Genomic DNA, 17,906 nt, shown 5'->3' with positions numbered 1-17,906 from the left:
GCATAAGAGCAGGGATGTCTTGTGAGACTAAGAGACTCAAAATAGGCTTTAATTGAGAGTCTTTCAATCTATTCCAAGAGTTTTCATATATTTTTCTTTAATGTTGTTAGCTAATATGATATTTTTATTGAATCAACCATCACAAATTAAATATTGAAATCATTCTCATCTCTGTTATGTACCTTGTGATCTAAATATTGTACTAACTTTTCACAAAGTGTGCGAGTTCAAATTCAAATTTGGGAACATATTCATCATGCCTCGAAGACTTCTCGAAAATCTCCTTGAGTTTTAAATCAAGAACTCTAGGGCATGGGCCAAGGTCATTTTTTATGTTTAAAAATGGATCATGTAGACAAAACCAAACCATGTAAAAGCCACAAACCTCCCTATCATCACAATGAATTTCTCGTTAGCCCTTTCTATTTCTCTTCTTCAATGAGATTTCGGGCCACACCTATGAGTTCATTAAGTAGAGACCTTTGAGCATCCACCATTCAAAAAGTAGTAATGTTTTAATTTCAACCTAATTATGTTATGCTCTCCACAATTTCTTGTCCACTTGCAGTTGCCTCAATGATATGCACTAATTTTATAAATGATGGAATAGCCCAAATTTTCCATCACTTTCAATCTAATCCAAACCTTCTGTTGGCTACAGCCCCCATGCAGTCATAATTGTCTCAAAAGTATCTTCTCACTTTCAAGCACTCAATAAAAAAATACATCATTCGAGAACTCTGTTGCTGGGGATTCTAGCCTACTCAGATAAATTTGTTGCAAACACTTCTGAATTCTCACAAATCTTGGTAATGCTATGTGCCTTTGAAAGTTCCCAATTTAATTCCTTATGTAACTTGATTGTTTTTATCCTTGCATTACACTTTCATAATAGAAAAAATATTTGCCATGTTGTGAACCTAGAGTCCATGCAGAGGAAATGAAATTTGTGGTGGCATGGGAGGATACACTATTTCTACCTAATTTTATAGTCTTCATGACATATTACATAGGTCTCACTACATAGGTCTTGCATGTCTATTTTTCATCTAGTACCAGACTAAAAATTATAATACATAATGCTTTTACTAATTGACCACTCATACCATGAAATTCATGAACACGTGAATGATGTCCAACATTTCTTAATCGATACCTTCATACAATAAGAGGGGAAATTAATGCAATTTCCCTTACCGACCATGTTTCGCTATCACATGAAGGCACACACAAAAGTTCCATATTTGGATCACTAACATATTTCGAAATATTTTCTCATGCTTCTTTAGAGTCGAACACTACATGAATTAAGACACCATATAAATTTCAAGCCATTGAAACTAGATCAATACTATCTTCATTGTTGTGGATAATGGCTACACTAAATCCTATATATTGTGCAATTCTAGATTTCTTCTCAAAGGTGCATGTACCCTAGATTAATAGAGAAAATAGTGCATATACACCTTCATGTGGGACTACTTTATTAGTTAGTGATGTATATGAATATTCAAAAAGTTTATCAATTTGTAAAACAATATAAGCTCATGGTCCTCTAATTATTGGAGAAATGTTTGCTTCAATAGCTTCAAATGATTGATATATATATTTTCTAATTAGGACCACTTTCATAGACTACCCTCCCAAAAGTAGAGAAAAAAAATCCAAATGTTGTTAATCCTTCTTTGTTCCTCTTTAAAATCTTTGCTCCATTTTAGACACATGAACCAACTCACGCATTATACCCTTACGTCACTCCTCCTACAAGGATGCATCCTATGATATTATAGCTTGCCTATAGATTGAAGAAGATTGACAATTTCTCCCATAATGTCCCGAAATTTTGACATCTAATATTTTTTCATATAAATTCCATCGCAATCATTCCCCCGTAATCAAATTACAACTCTAATCAATGACACCACTTTCTTTGGAATCAATGGCAACACATGTTTACTAATCTCCCACTTTGGCATTGATGGCAGCACCAATATACATAATCTATACATTGATGTGTTTGTGGTTGAAAGCTCCCCCTATCCGCTGGTTTTCTTTTCTTCTTCCATCTCTGCTTATTTCTCCCCCTTTGACATGAATGTTAAAGCGATGCATGGTTAGGCCTTCTTTGGTCGTAAATTACATGGATACTACTCCCTTTCACTTATGTTGTCTTTTACAACTTTTGATGGGAACATAACTCTCCATGGTATCAAATGCATTGTCTTTGTAACTTGCGCCACTAATGATCTACTCCCTTTTTTATTTTGTTGTATATTGACACTTTTATCGCATAACGTAACTTATGAAAAAGACATGGCAGGGGGGATTGAAATTATGTACTGTTTATTTTACTTAGAAAATGGAGGAAAAAGTAATCCCAACCTCTATCTAAGGTACTCAAAATTATATATGGAAAGAGGTTTGGTAAATATATCTACAACCTTCTCTTTTGAAGACGTATTCTAGTTTGACATTATGATCAACAATCTATTCTTTGTGAAAATGATACTTTATGGGTATGTGCTTTGTCTTAGACTGAATAGCATGTGTTGGGATGCATAATTGACACCTTTCTATACCTATTTTCCCTACCTTTTCTTATCATTTTGACTCTCATAGCCATACCTTATGGCTCTGACAATCATCATTAACTAAAGTATGTTTCCTTTCTAAGTGTTATCCTTTTTATCTATTTTTTCTTGTAATTTGACATAGAAGCTAACTACTTTAGACTACTTCATCAATAAATTGAAAAAGGGTTATGACATGGTGTGCGACTTTTTGAGATACTGTTACAAGACTATATTTCCCATTTTTTCCTTGCAAAGAATGGATCAATGAATTTGCTAACACTACTAATACATGTTGAACTCATATTGGACACACTATTCTCCTATGTTTAGTAATGAAGATTGATTTGGAAAGACATTGCGTTAGATCTAGCTTGACCATCGAAGGAAACATTTGTGGACAACGCAATTGGACTAGTTGGAATAGTTAGGGTTATTAATTGAAAAATCATTGTAATATTAGACAAGTTGTTACAACTTTGGTTTCAACTAGGGTTATTTGTTAAAAGAGAATTATTGTATATTTTTTATTTAGATCACATGAGAATTGAGATATTTTCATGATGATATTGTCTTTAGAAAATATGAATGCATTTTGTACTTATAAAATAATGTCCTCTCTCCTGTGAGGCACACATAGAAGAGAATAAAGGAGGGAGTACCAACACTATAATTTTGTACTTCAACTTTTCATTTATGAAAATATCTACCATTTGTGGCTTCATACCTTTATTATGAGTAACTTGTGTGTTGTATAATATACCAACCAATACTAAGAAGGAAGGGCCTTCCTTCTTAGCAGGGGTCACTAGTTAGAAAGTTACTGTAGCAGTGTGTTTAGTTATGATTCATGTGTGATTTATTGTTATTGTTACAGTCTTTTTCATGTATCAGATAGTTGCAGAATTCTAATCTTTGTTATTGTGTGACAATATAGGTCCTGTACCTATCCATTTATTAGTGTGGTGTTTATTTGATTTTTGTTACAACTCTTTTTCTTATTTACTTTATTTAATGGGTGTTTCAATCACTTGAGTGTTTATGGTTTCCAAGAGTGTTATTTATTTGAATTAGAGTGATTGTGTGACAACGTTGATTTTATTATACAACATGTGTATTTCATTTCTGAAAGTGTGAGCAAGATCTGAAGTGTAATAGAAGGTGTGTTATAATCTCTAAGAGTGACATTACAATGATTAGTTTGAGTTTTTATGAGTACTAATTCCGTTTGTTTCTGCATATATTTTGTGTGATAACCTTGAAACAAAATCCTACCCAGATTGAAAATTAATGTGAGAGGGAAATCAATTGTTCTGAATTAAAAGGGAAATTGATCCACCCAACTTTTTGGCACAATTGTTAGGGAGGCTATAGAGGTGCATATGTGTGACTAGTTTACATGCATTGATTGAGAGTGTGGTAGATGTGTTTCTGACTCTGAGGTTTTCAGGAAATAAGACAAGAGGTAAGAACTTGTGCATCGCTTCAACATAGTGAAGTGGGAACAACGTTGCAAGGATTTAGGGCACATAGGATTGCATTACATGAATAATGAAGAAGAAAAATACAATGCCAACAAAGAAACTAACCGTGTAGGTAGAAGAGAACAATAAAGAAAGAAGAAAAATCATGATATGGGAAGAGTAACATTTATATAAAATATAGTCTCAAAAGTTGAAGCATAATCATCTACTCGAGAAGTAATATCTAAGAATAAAGGATCAGGTAGAGCTTCTCAACAAAGGGAAGCAACCCCTGAGTCTTTTGTGCTGGGTGCACATGTTATGGAAGCATAATTTTATAAACATTCAGTATTAGAAACAAGCCTTGAAGTTTCTAGTACATCTATATCAGTAGGGGAAACATATCAATATTTGATAGAAGGAAAAGTGGATATAGATGAACGAGACCTAAAATCAAGTCTTGAATAATGACCACTTGATTAATACATTTTAGATTTTGGTAGTGTGGTGAAACATCCTGCTGGCCATTCTATTGCAAAGGGTGTTGTGAAGTCATTAGGACCACCTGGACAACCTGAATAGTTTGAGCAACCTAAACAACTTGAACATCCTGAGCATTCCCCATCACCGAGGAGGGATAAATCTCCTCCACTGGGAGGGCCACTTGTAATAGTTGTATAAAACCATAAATATTTTAGGCATAACCAAATGGTGGGAAGCTTAGTTACCACTTTCAAGTTCCCTATTAGAAACCTCCAGAGACAAGCCCCAATCAAGATAATCCCTTTGTCTACACTTCCTATTTTTCAAGGTACAATCACAAAATATATGGATACATTTCTTTTTGAATTTGATGTCCTTTGCAAAAGTTATGACTACACCATTAATGAACAGAAACTAAAATTGTTTCCAACCACATTAAAATGGGTTGCACTAAGATGGTTTATGGGACTTGGTGGAGCATCCATTACTACTTCGGATGGGATGAAAAAGATCTTTTAGAAAGTAGCAGGATTATTGTCATTCTAGAGATCAGGAGGATGAACTATTAATAATCACTCAGACACCAAATGAAAACTTGGAAGAGTATGTCGAGTGCCTTTAGTAATTTGCAAAGAAATCAACATAGTGATCTAGATAAGGAAATAGTTTAAAGCCATTTTGATCAAGGGAATGCAGGATGACTACCTTGATATGCTAAATATTTTAGGGAAGAGAGATATCTCTAAGGAGCCTTATGAGGATATTGTTAAACTTTGTTGAAGGAGTTCCAAATGATCAACAAGAGGCAGGCCTATGACACATGGTGCTTCTACCAGGATTCTAAAGTCAACCAATAATGGGGAAACACAAGCAGAAATTGGAGATTTGTTGGATAATTTTAAAACTGATATTATCAGCTCATCATCCTCTTAGCTTGATGTATTCCAAGCAAAGAAAAGATAAATTGAAGTAGAACAAAATTTAGTTATATTCTTCTCTTGGCACAGGAAGAAACATCCCCTGAGGGAATGTCCATTTAATAGATACAATATATGTGAAAATGATAACTCTACAGAATATTGTCCCTCGCTACCTAGGCTAAAATCAATTTTTAAGGAAGCAAGGGAGGATGCTGAAGTAACATATTTCATTGGCACTAATAATCCCTAACAGTCTAGGCCATCAGGTATGTTACAGGAACCCTTCTATTCCTTTAATTCTTTGTCTGGTATGTGTGGTCCACAAAAAATTTCCCAACCAATACAATACCCCATAGCTCCATGGAAGCTTCCTAATCCACCTATGGCCTAATATCTTGTGCCCTAGCTTTAGTGGCCTTCTCCTTCATGGCCTTAACTGTGGTGAGGGATTTCTTTTTCTAGCCAATTACTTGTTAAGATCTATTGCAACAATAGTTATAAATTCCCTGCAATGTGCTTATGAGTGGACCTTCATTACATACCCAACTACCTATACAACCTAACCCTAATCCCAATAATAAGGCAATATAGAAATTTGAAATCAAAATTCTCCCTTCTTATTATATCTCACCTGTGGAATGCAATAAAATTCAATCAAAATCAGGGAGATTGATAAACCTCACTACTTGTCCTATTATCATAAAAAGTGAGGAATAAAATTTATCAAGAGAAGAAATCCCAGTGCAATGATATTTAGAGAAGAAACAATTTGTAATAGTCGATGTTACCATTATTGCTAAAATAATTGACAATAATCACAAAGCTGTAATAACTAGTGATATTACTAACACCGCTTTAACAACTAGTAATACCCCTAATGTCTCTATAACAACTAATGCTACCCTGGTTGTGAAACCTGTAACAACTACTCGGAATGAAACTTCTGTGCATCACCTTTATCCCAAAAGATTAGATGAAGTCAAGAACACTCCTCAAACAAAGTCCGACTTCTTAAAGGAAATAAAAAAAAAGCTTATCTATTTGGATTTCTTTGCTTCAAGAAATTTGAGATGTTCCTATTTATGCTAAAAATGTTAAGGAATTATGTGTCAAAAATCCAAGTAGGAAACCTCAGGACCCCTCTATTGTGCATGTAATATGAAAGTTATAAAAATTGATGTTAGAGAATAATACACTTGCTAAATATGAAGATCCCGAGAACCCAATAGTAGTTCATATTGGAGGAAGAACTCTTCCAAACAACTCGATTGATTTAGGAGCAATAATTAATATAATAGCTAGGGAAATTGTTTGAACTACTTGGGATTACCAATCTGAGACCAACTCCCACTGTTTTAGAATTAGCAATGTTAATGCTGCTTGATAATTTTCCAACACTAAGGGGGTCTCCTTGGTATGAAGTCCCAATTATACCTCACGCCATTTGGGTTAGGAGCTCCATCTGGATACCGACCTGACTGCCATTGTATGTGCATTTTTCTTTGTAGAAATTTCTCTATGGATTAGCTAGCTCTTATACCATGTAGAAATTATGCAAATTCTCTACAAATCTTGCCTTGAGACCTATGTAGAAAATCTGATTGTAGATTAACTTGATAATGCAATATAACTAAACCAAAATACTATAATCTACTTCTACTATCAATTTGCTTTGCGAAGGCTTAAAGATCGAGCTGAATCAGAGCTAAACACATATAATTAGAAGAAGAAGAATCAATGCACATGAAACACATAAACTACTCAGGGAAAAGCCTCAACTAAAAACCCCACTATCTGCATTATCATACAAGATGGAAATACATCAAAATTATACAAAGCCTTAGCTCTCACAGCTAGCCAGCTCTCAGTACAATCCTCCTGGATGCTCATAGGCAATCAAGGCTTCTCACAAGCCTTCTCCTCTACCCTCCAAGCCCCTATTTCCTTATGAAGTTCCACTGGGATGATCTCCTTCACCCAATGGAACACTGCTCTCACACACTACTCTAAGACACTGCTCTAAGACACTGCCAGAACTGCGCAATCCTCAAGGAACCTTACCTTGACTACATGCATGAGCTTCCTTTATAGGAGAAAAAATGCAACTGACAGTGCACTGTTCTTTACATTTAGCTCAATTGGGTCTTTCTCAGAAGATACATGCATGAGTTTCTGATGAGGGAATCTTTAGTTATCTGGAGTACACCAGTTGAGTGCATGCATGCATCAACTGACTGATAACTCAAAATTAGTTCCTAAAATAGTTTGGAACTAATTTAACTGGACTTAACTCAGTAAACTGAGATAACTAATTACAACTCAAATATAACTCAATATTATCTCCTTAATTAAGGGATAATCTCCTTAATTTAAGGGATAACTCTTGCATGACTTCATAAAAAATTCTAACTTGAATTTTTCCAACTAATTAATCCATAATGAATTAATTAATTATTTCCAGATAGCTGGTGAGACTAAATTCGATTTTAGTTCACAATTTAATTCAAGGACAAATTAAAATTGGAATATTCTGGATTCTATTTTTATCATTTCCTGTTGCTATTTTCTATATTCTCTTGGATATAAAATTCAGAGATAAGTGTGAGTCTGGATGAAATATGTTAGAAAGATGTGAAAAATATCAACTCTCCATTGATGTCTCATGGGAAATGATATAACAATACAACAAAAACATCATGCACAACAATATGTCTTAAGGAAGCATCATATAGTTGAAACTAACTAAGACATACACAAGGGGAAAGCACTAGCAACCAATTACAAATTAGTTCACAATCAACCATTAACATTAACATTGAACCAAATGCAAAGATTCAAAGCAACACACAAGATGCATGAAAATGAATTAGTTTATAAACATGTAATCGATGTGTAACCACATGAATACATAATTGAAATATTATATAGCCAATATAACAACAAAGTAATGCACAAGAATCAATGCATGAACATAAATGGTTCTCATTAATATGTCGCCCATTCGAATACATATTCAATAAGCTCATCAAAATCCAATAGTGGGATGAGAGTAATTCATATCATCTTCATAAAATAGCACTAGCCTCACAATCCCTCCATCTATAGGCTACCAAGAGAAAGTCCTTTCAGCTCCTCAAGCACAAGATAACAATCCTTTAATTAGCCTAGCTTAAGTGCTAAAAGTACATTTTTCTTAAAGCACGAGGTTACATTTATAGAAATGAGGAGGGTGACCTTTCATCTTCTCGTATGACCTTTGGGCTCCCTCATGACATTTCAAATTATAATTGAATTTTGAGCTCCCCTAGGCCCTTTAGACTTTCACCATGACTTTTAGACTTCCATAAGACCTTTGGCATTCTCTTTTACCCTTCTCTATGGTTGTCCTTAATGAAAGAATAAAATTTTATAATATGATATTTGGGAGTCAACAAGCTTTCTTGTAGTATTTTGTTGATGTATTTGTGACCCCTGGGGTAATTGTCGTGTTGAGTCAAAAAATTCACAATCACCACCAATTGGATAACACATCCATCAAACATTTAGATATAAGCGCCCTATAACTACTTCACAATTCTAATATTGCAAACATAAACAACCATTGATTAAAACAAAAAGTTAGGACACTTCATAATAATAAGTTAACACAAATATAATTTTCATTCTTTCATTCCACATGAATAAAATTACTACCGTGCATATGATAAGTATCAAGAGATTTGAAGGAATTTTAAAGGATGTGTCATACCTAATAAATTCATAGTAATGTGTTTAGGAACCATACCTAATCATGTTATTGATGTTAATTTATCTTATCATTCAAGACCTATGCCCATTAGCCTTCAAATACATATGTCATTGTGTTAGTAGCCTTGAAATCTAGTAATACATCTTGTTGAACTTTGGAAATTACCCCAAAATAAAAAATAAAAAAAATTAACATGCTCTTTATACTACTTATGAAATAATTGTAGGTTTTAACCCCGTACAGAAATTACCTGCATACGAATTCTAATAATAGAAAATAAACAAAGGTGAGATCATAACACATAAAACAAATAAACACAAAGATTTTTCCCTGGATCCCAAAACTGGGACTAACAAATTGATTTTTCATTATGTTCCTTTCAATGTTACAATACATATATATACATGTCGAAGCATCCATAAACCCTAACCCATTAACCCTGTATTAGAACATAACCATAGTTCCCTTAATCGGATCTACATAATACCATGGTCTGAAAACCATCGTGCCTAAAACCATGTGTGAAATCCATGCTCAAAACCATAGGTAATATAGGGTCTGAAAAAAAAATTTCCCAGGGCGCTGCCCCCTGGACCCCGTGCAGGGGAGACCCCTCCATACCCCCTCAAAGGGGGGCTACCACCCCTGCGTGACCCCCCCGCTAGTCGTGGAAAGAATATAACACAACCCAACAATAATTTTCCATAAATTCTTGAATTTTCTTGAGCTTCTCTTCTCAATAATAGATGCATCCATCATACCATAATATATCTTCAAAATAGATAAAATTTCCAACATTATTTCCATAAATGTTTTGGCCACCCTAATATGGCATTATCAACATGAGGCCTTTTGATTTGACTTTATTTCCATAGTGTTTGAAATAATTCTGCATTTATTATACATTTTGGGATGCAACCTTCTTGCAACATTTTACATAGCACATGATCTATCCTCCCAACACATTTCGTAAAATTCCATCATAATGCTTCTAATTACAATGTTTGTTAAGTTACAACACATTTTGAAATATCCTGCAAGGTGATTTCATTCCATATTGTCTCTTTAGTGCTACTCATATGTATTTTGAATTTAGTGCTACTCATATGTATTTTGAATGCAATCCATTTGCATTCATTACCATCCCCTTGCAACACATTGTATATCATACCTTGCAATCCATATTGTCTCTTTAGTGCTACTCGTGTATTTTGAACGTAGTCCATTTGCATGCATTACCATCCCCTTGCAACACATTGTATATCATCGTTTGCATCTTTGCCATAACCTCAATGCATTTCTTGTATTATTCTTGCATTGTGGTGTTTGCAACACATTATAGTCTCCTCTCACTGCATTATGTCATTTCATTACTTGTTTGTGGCATACACTGCATTATGTCTTTTCATTACTTGCTCATGGTATGAATTTCCAACATATTCCATGGAGAGTTCCATGAATTTCCAACATATTCCATGAATTAGCATGGATAGTTCCATTAAGAGTTGCATAGCGAGTGATGGTGAGGTTTCTAGTTCTACCCTTAAATTATTTGATGGAGAATTCAATGGACTGCAATTTGGAAAACAACATTTTGGATCATAACAATTCCTTTCTCGCATACAATATTATGATATGTCTATGTGACAATTCCACAACCAAATATAAAGTGATATGACACCCTTATTGAATGACAAAGGCCATCTTATTTCCGTAGGATTTTGAACCACTATTTATACAATGCAGATCCATCATAGTTTTCTACAAATTACTTTCTCTATGTATCTCACTCTAATGGGATTTCTGAACTTCGACGTGCCTTACTGTTAAAAGGATGTTCTGAACTCCTATGTGGTCATATAGGGGCATCCTTATGTGGATTGCAGATTGTGTGGTTTATTAAACTATTAACAACACACTGTAATGCGTTTTTTTTTCAATGGCTTCTAACATTGCTTTGGCACCAAGGTTTCATGCAACCTTTAAGTAATTTTCCACGCTTTTTCGATAATTATCACCACCCCTATGTATGTGCCCCTTGAGTTTGATCAAGTGCACTGGTATTATCTATCCAAATGCTTCCATAGTTTCATTGCCCAATGCGTTGTTGGTTACTCTTTCGATGCACTAACATTTGTTTAGAGAGGACACTTGTTGTATTTTACATCATTTAATATATCCACCCTTTGATGTCTTGATTTATTCATAAATGCCTCAAGAGGTAGCGTTGTGCTTCCTTCCACATTTTTTATTATATTTTTCCATCTCGTCTCCCTTGGGCATGTGTATTTTCTTGTTCCATAAGTTTATCGAGCCCTTTAACAACATGGTGGATATATTTTCTTAGCTATTTTGAATATAACTTTCATTATCCACCTTGCATGCCACAACATAATGTAAGTTAGTAAAACTATGAGATATAAAATTAATTCAAAAAACTTCATCATTAAAATAATAACAAAAGGTATTGGGACATGATTCAATTGAGTTTCAAAAGGCCCAAAACTTTTAAATGAGTTCACAACAGAAAATTCCTTAATGCTTCAAATGTTCTTCTTAATATAAAAATATATGATGCAATATATAAGGCTTAGAAGAGCTAATCTCGAATGTATGGTGAAACTTCTCCACCAATTTAGCGGTACCTAAGCATTAATTTAGCTTTATGATAGAGACTATGGTTAGTATGAAATATAAGTTTAAGTAAGAAGTAATTATTATCATGACAATAGGATTTGAGATTGAAAACACACCTTAAAGGGCGAGAATCAAGATTAAGTATGAGTGTAATTATATAAAGTAATGTTATGCTACTTAATTATAATGTAGGTTTTCATTTCACAACATGTGAATGAAACAATTCTCCTTCAATCCCTAATGCATCAATAAGATTGCGACCCAAGATGAATCAAGGGGCATCCATAAGCATTGAGAAGTTAGATCGTTGAACAAATTAACCGGTTCAAGCTACAAACATACTTGTTCAACCTTGAAAAGTCGAGGGGGACCCAAATTTTGGTGGTAAGAAATTTTTAGGGTGTTTTTGTAGTAGCTACAAGCAGATAGGTTGAGAATCATACATGAAGGAGAATTGGATGATGTTATTGATCTGAAATATCTAATTTACTAGCATTAACCAAGATCTTTTCTTTGGTTGATGTTAGCAGAATTGCTTGAAAGAGCATGTAAAAACCATGTATGAAAACACTTAAAGAAGAAGCGGCATAAAGGAGTTCATAAGACAATTCACACAAACATTTGAGAACAAAATTTTTCTAGTGTGGACTATGTCTTTGAGCCTTGCTTCAATAGTGGGGAGGCCACTTCATTCATCTCATCAAAAAAATGAAAGTACATGGAAAAATACATCATTATACCTCCATTCCTGGGAGTAACTTGAAATTTGGCTACTGAAATTGCAACAATTACAACACCAGTAGATCCATCTCATCCTCTTGATACTTTTGACTATAAACATGACCTACTTCTAATAGGTGCATTGTTGTTTCGAACTTCATTCACAATGATTAATAACGAAGGTGGGTTTTTACCATGACCCTTAAATTTTGCTGCCTAGATGCAAAAATTGATTGCACCATTGTGATCCTGTGAAATTCTGGTTAAGATGAGTATAGTGTTGGCCCCATTCTTCCACTTGCAAATTTAGCCCCATAGAGAATCTTTTAGATTCCTCAAAGATTTTTCATAAAAAGTTTTTTGGGATATTCTAGGGAATATTCTACCTATGGAACTCTGTCTCCAGGTTTCTGCTTCAAGGTTCCATCTCCAATTTCCAATGGTTGGAGTTACCATTTCATGGTTCTGCCTCCATTTTCTCTTGACCTCCGCATGTCAGTCCTCCCATAGTCAAATGAATTATGTTTAAATAATAATTGTGTGGGTGTTAATATCTGTAACACCCCCTTCCACATTTACCCAGTTTGATCGGCCTTCCAGGGTAAACATGAGAGGAAGAGCTACTATGACATGACCCGACCTCCTAGATTCATTAGGGAAGTGGAGTCAACAACCAAAACTTTAATGACCTTCCTCAGGAGCTTCAAGACCCCCAAGAGATAAACAACCACTCTAGGTGCCCAAATCCTGAGATGGATTAATTTTTCACTGATCTAGGCTCCCAACCACATGCACAATCCTGCAAGCCAACAAATGTGACCCTAAGGTCGCATGCATAAGACTGGCTCCAAGCGGATACAACCCAAATTTCCTTATTTTGAGGGTGCGGTTAAGGAATCTGAGCCACCTTTTCAAGGTTAGTATTTAGAGCACTACCCAGAACTTGATGAAACTTTCTAGAACAATAAATGACATAAGGACAAAGACTCTAACACAAAAATTTATCAAGGAATTGACCTAACCAGACCTAACCATGAAAGATATTTCGTCAAACATATTGAGAACATGTAATCTACAGGTCATGAATTCATATCTAAACATAGGGGTTTGACACTTATCTGAGAATAATCAACAAGGTCTAATGACCTCTCATAATAGTTACAAAAACATCTATTATGTCATGCATTCAATAATCATTCATTTACCAATCAAAACATGATAAGAACCATAACTAGAATCTATCATGAAACCATGCTTATAGCCAATGTATAGCCAAAATAATAAAAATGATAGAATAACCATCAAATCCACATAATAACAAGTATAAATACTCGTGGAATATAACAAAAAAATAGCTCTTATTAACATATTCAAAATCCAACTAAGTTAGGGACTTCCACGTACTTCCCGACCATAGATTGGGCTGAAAAAAATATAACAGAAAAATAGCTCTTATTAACATATTCAAAATCCAACTAAGTTAGGGACTTCCACGTACTTCCCGACCATAGATTGGGCTGAAAAAAATATTTCTTTTAGCCAATCACCCCCGTGCCATATTCCAAGTGAGAATGTGGGATCTCATGGAATAAACCAAACATAACCAAACTAGGGATTGTAGAGGCCAAACCACCTCAACCCTCAACCAATGATTCCACCTCATTGTTAGACATCACTAACACCAACTTGATTGGTCTCTACCCAAGTTTTCCAAGGCTCTAGAGCATTTTCCCAATGATGACTCCAGGAACTAATAAATCAACCCACAACCTTCCATGGCTCTAGAGAGTTTTTCCAACCAAGGTTCCAAGATTAGTAATCAACCCACTGAGGGATTTAGAACATTTATTCAACCAAGGCTCCAGGACTAGTAACTCAACCCAAGTTTCTCCAAGGATCTAGAGCATTTGTTCCAACCAATGGCTCCAAGGACTAATAACTCAAATCGCAACCATAAGGAACCTAAGAAACAATCATAAACAATCATGGAAAAACCCATAACACCATGGCTATCTAGGAAATGGGAAGGATAAGCATACCACTGTTAATCCAGGCAATCCTCCATTCCAATGACAATTCATAACAAAATAACCACATGCATATACTATGCATGCCAAAACTAGCAAGGAAATCATACATGTAATTCAATACCTACAAAGAAAACCTGCTATCCCTTGCACTTTCCAGCTTTTTCCTTTTCCTTCTTTCTCCAAATCCAATGTAAACTAGAGTGCTCCAAGCATGCTACAACAATGCTCCAAGATTTATCCTAGTGTGCAAGAGTATGAGAGGGAGAACATAGAGAGAGATCCAAAACTAAACTAACAAAAGGTTACATTGAAAAAAGCTATGAACTGATCCTCAAAATCCTTTTTATCATTGAGGCATATATTTTCTTCATTTTCCTTCATTTTTCCTCACATGCAATTATGTGATCTTTCATGTTCCTTTTCTCCTATTTTCCATTATTTTCATAAATAAATGCCAATTATTTCCTCTTTTCCTTTGTCAATTTCCATATCCATTTGATAATCACAAGTGATCCCAATCACTATGTTTTTCCCAACATTCAACTTGTAATACATGTCCCATGACCTTGGTTATTATTTTTATTTATTTACATAGGAAATCAACCAGGGGATATTATAGACCCCTCCCCCTTGGGGGAACACCGTCCTCAGTGCTCAATGACACTTATGAACCAAAAAAACACATGTTGCCCATGGATATTTATAACCAAAATATCATGAACATTGTACTACTTATTTGAGCTTTATAACATAGCTCGATGTAGTATTTACATACATATGAATATATAGACATAACCAAAGCACAAAATTAAAAAATATAGCAAAGCACATGTCCTTAACCAAAAAATAGAGAAGGATACATATCCTACATCTAATAAGCCATCTCCATGTAGCTTCATTGGGGCCAGAGTGCTTCCACTACACTTTAACTTGCTTGGTTGCTCAATTCCAAAGCATGAGAATATTTCCATGCAAAATGCATTGAGGTTCTAACTGAAATTCTCCTTTTGGTTCCACCTATAATACAGACCAATCAATCACATGATCATCATCTTTCACATACTTCTTAAGAAATGACACATGGAAAACATCATGTGTTGGGTGTGGAGCCTGATTATCTTCCTGATTCACATATATTTATTCCAGCTAGATGTATACCCTAGGAAGATTGTAAACACTTCCACAAGTTTGGGGGGGGGGGGGGTGGGGTTCTAGGGGACTTGTCCCCCTGCGGAGGTCCTTGGGCCAATAGGGGTTCAAGGGCAGCGCCCTCGAAGGTAAAAAAAGATGTAAAATTACCTTGTAAAATATTGTAATTTCATAGTCAATTTGAGCAGTTCATTAGGAGGATGATCTAACGGTAGAAGATATGTTTAATTTAGTGTTTTTTTCCCTAGAAGGAAACCCCTCACTATATGTGAGGGAATTGTGTTGCGATTGGAGAGATATGCGTATTCTGAGAGAGAAAGGGAGATGAGACTATGTGAGAGCGAAGAGGAAATTACATTGGATATGTTGTAGGTTGTATCTCTTCATTTTGCTAGATAATATAAAAGGAAGGACTGGCTATTTCACCATGCATGTAGACCAAATTCAATGAACCACGTATATCTTTGTATCTCTTGTTTTATGCATTTTTTGTGTTTGTTTTTCCACAATATTTTATGAGAACCATTGCTGTGTAATATATAATTTTCTAATATCATGGACTTTCATTGTCAAAGGTAGTGCAAGTCTATAGGCTGCTGGTCCAATCCTCTCAAGAATGTTTAAAGGCCCACAATACTAAGGTTCCATCTTGGCACATGATCCAATCCTTAAGGAGCTTTTCTTGGGCTTGATGCGCAAGTAAAATTGTTCCCCAACTTGAAACTCAAACACTCCATGCTGATATTCATAGCTCTTCTGTATATCGTGCGTTGCCTTTAAATTCTTCTTGATAACTTGCATTTCCTGTTCCATCTCTGTCAACATGTCCGGTCCAATCAACACCCTATTTACTGGATCACTCCAAATAATAGGAGTATTACAAGTCCACCCTTAAAGTGACACAAATAGACACATCCTCAATGACTTGTGATACCCATTGTTATACACAATCTTCACTTGTGGGAGATAATCTTCCCACTTTCATTGTTGATGCATAACATATATTATCAATATGTCATCTAAAATCTTGTTGACCCTCTCTATTTGTCCATCTTTCTATGGATAATAAGTTGTACTGAAGGACAAATGTGTCTTCAAACTTGCAAATAACTCTTTCCAAAACCTAGAAGTGAACTTGGCATCTCTATCTAACACAATCTTCGTAGGAATACCCTATAACGTCACTATCTCCCTGATGAAGACCCGTGCTACCTCACTAGCTGAATTTATAGACTTCACTAGAATGAAGTGAGCTACCTTGGTCAACTTGTCAACCATAACCATAATAGAATCATGCTGTCTAGATGTCCTCAACAAACTTGTAATGAAGTCCATGGAAATGACCTCACATTTCCAGTTTGGAATTGGAATCGATTGTAGTAACCACATGGATGATTACACTCTACTTTTACTTGTTGAAAATCTAAGCATCTCGCAACAAAATCTTCCACCTCTTTCTTCAAATTTGGCCAATGGTAGAACTTCTTAACCACTGTAAATATCTTCTGATATCCCATGAGACTTGAATACAGATTGAGATGAAATTCCCTCAAGATAAGCTTCTTAAACTCACTATTGTCTGACACATAGATCTTGTCCCTAAATTTTACCGAACCATTTGCTATGAGATGATAGTCCATATCCTGTTCACGTGTACCCTACTGTTGTAACCTGTGATTAAGCTATTGGTACCTCTCATCCTATTCTCCTTCCTGCAAGATCTGATCTTGTAAATCTATCCTATATGAACTCATAACTGCTATATGATTTACGTGCACTCTTCTGCTAAGAGAATTTGAAACCTTGTTCACTTTTACCTTAATGTAACTGATCTCAAAGTAAAACTCATTGATCATGGAAAACCACATATCTTTGCTGGAATTCATATTAGGTTGGTCAAATAAGTATCTAAATCCATTGTGATCACTCATCAAGATGAACCTCCTTCCAAGAAGATAGTGTCTCCACATCTTCAATGCATGAATTATCACTTTCAACGCGAGATCATGTGTCACATAATTCTGCTCGTGCTTATTCAATTTCCTTGATTTGTAGCACACTACCTATCCTTCCTGCATGAGAACCCCACCAAGCCCTCTCTTGCTAGTATCTGTACATAGCACAAACTCTTTGTCTAGATCTACAATCTTTAGAACTGGAGCATTTGTAAGAAATTTCTTCAACTA

At 35.1% G+C, this 17,906-nt stretch overlaps 1 pseudogene; it reads right to left on the bottom strand.

Moving 5' to 3' along the window:
• Positions 1 to 886: 886 nt before the first annotated feature.
• LOC149242800 (receptor homology region, transmembrane domain- and RING domain-containing protein 2-like) overlaps positions 887 to 17,906 on the bottom strand; it is a 40,580-nt pseudogene continuing 23,560 nt past the window's right edge.

Source organism: Pinus tabuliformis, chromosome 8 (genome assembly GCF_031772625.1).
Source record: "Pinus tabuliformis cultivar Carrire ecotype Pingquan chromosome 8, CPIR1, whole genome shotgun sequence".
Lineage (NCBI taxonomy): Eukaryota > Viridiplantae > Streptophyta > Pinopsida > Pinales > Pinaceae > Pinus > Pinus tabuliformis.
The sequence above is the reverse complement of the archived record's forward strand: the minus strand, read 5'-3'. Positions and strand labels throughout refer to the sequence as shown.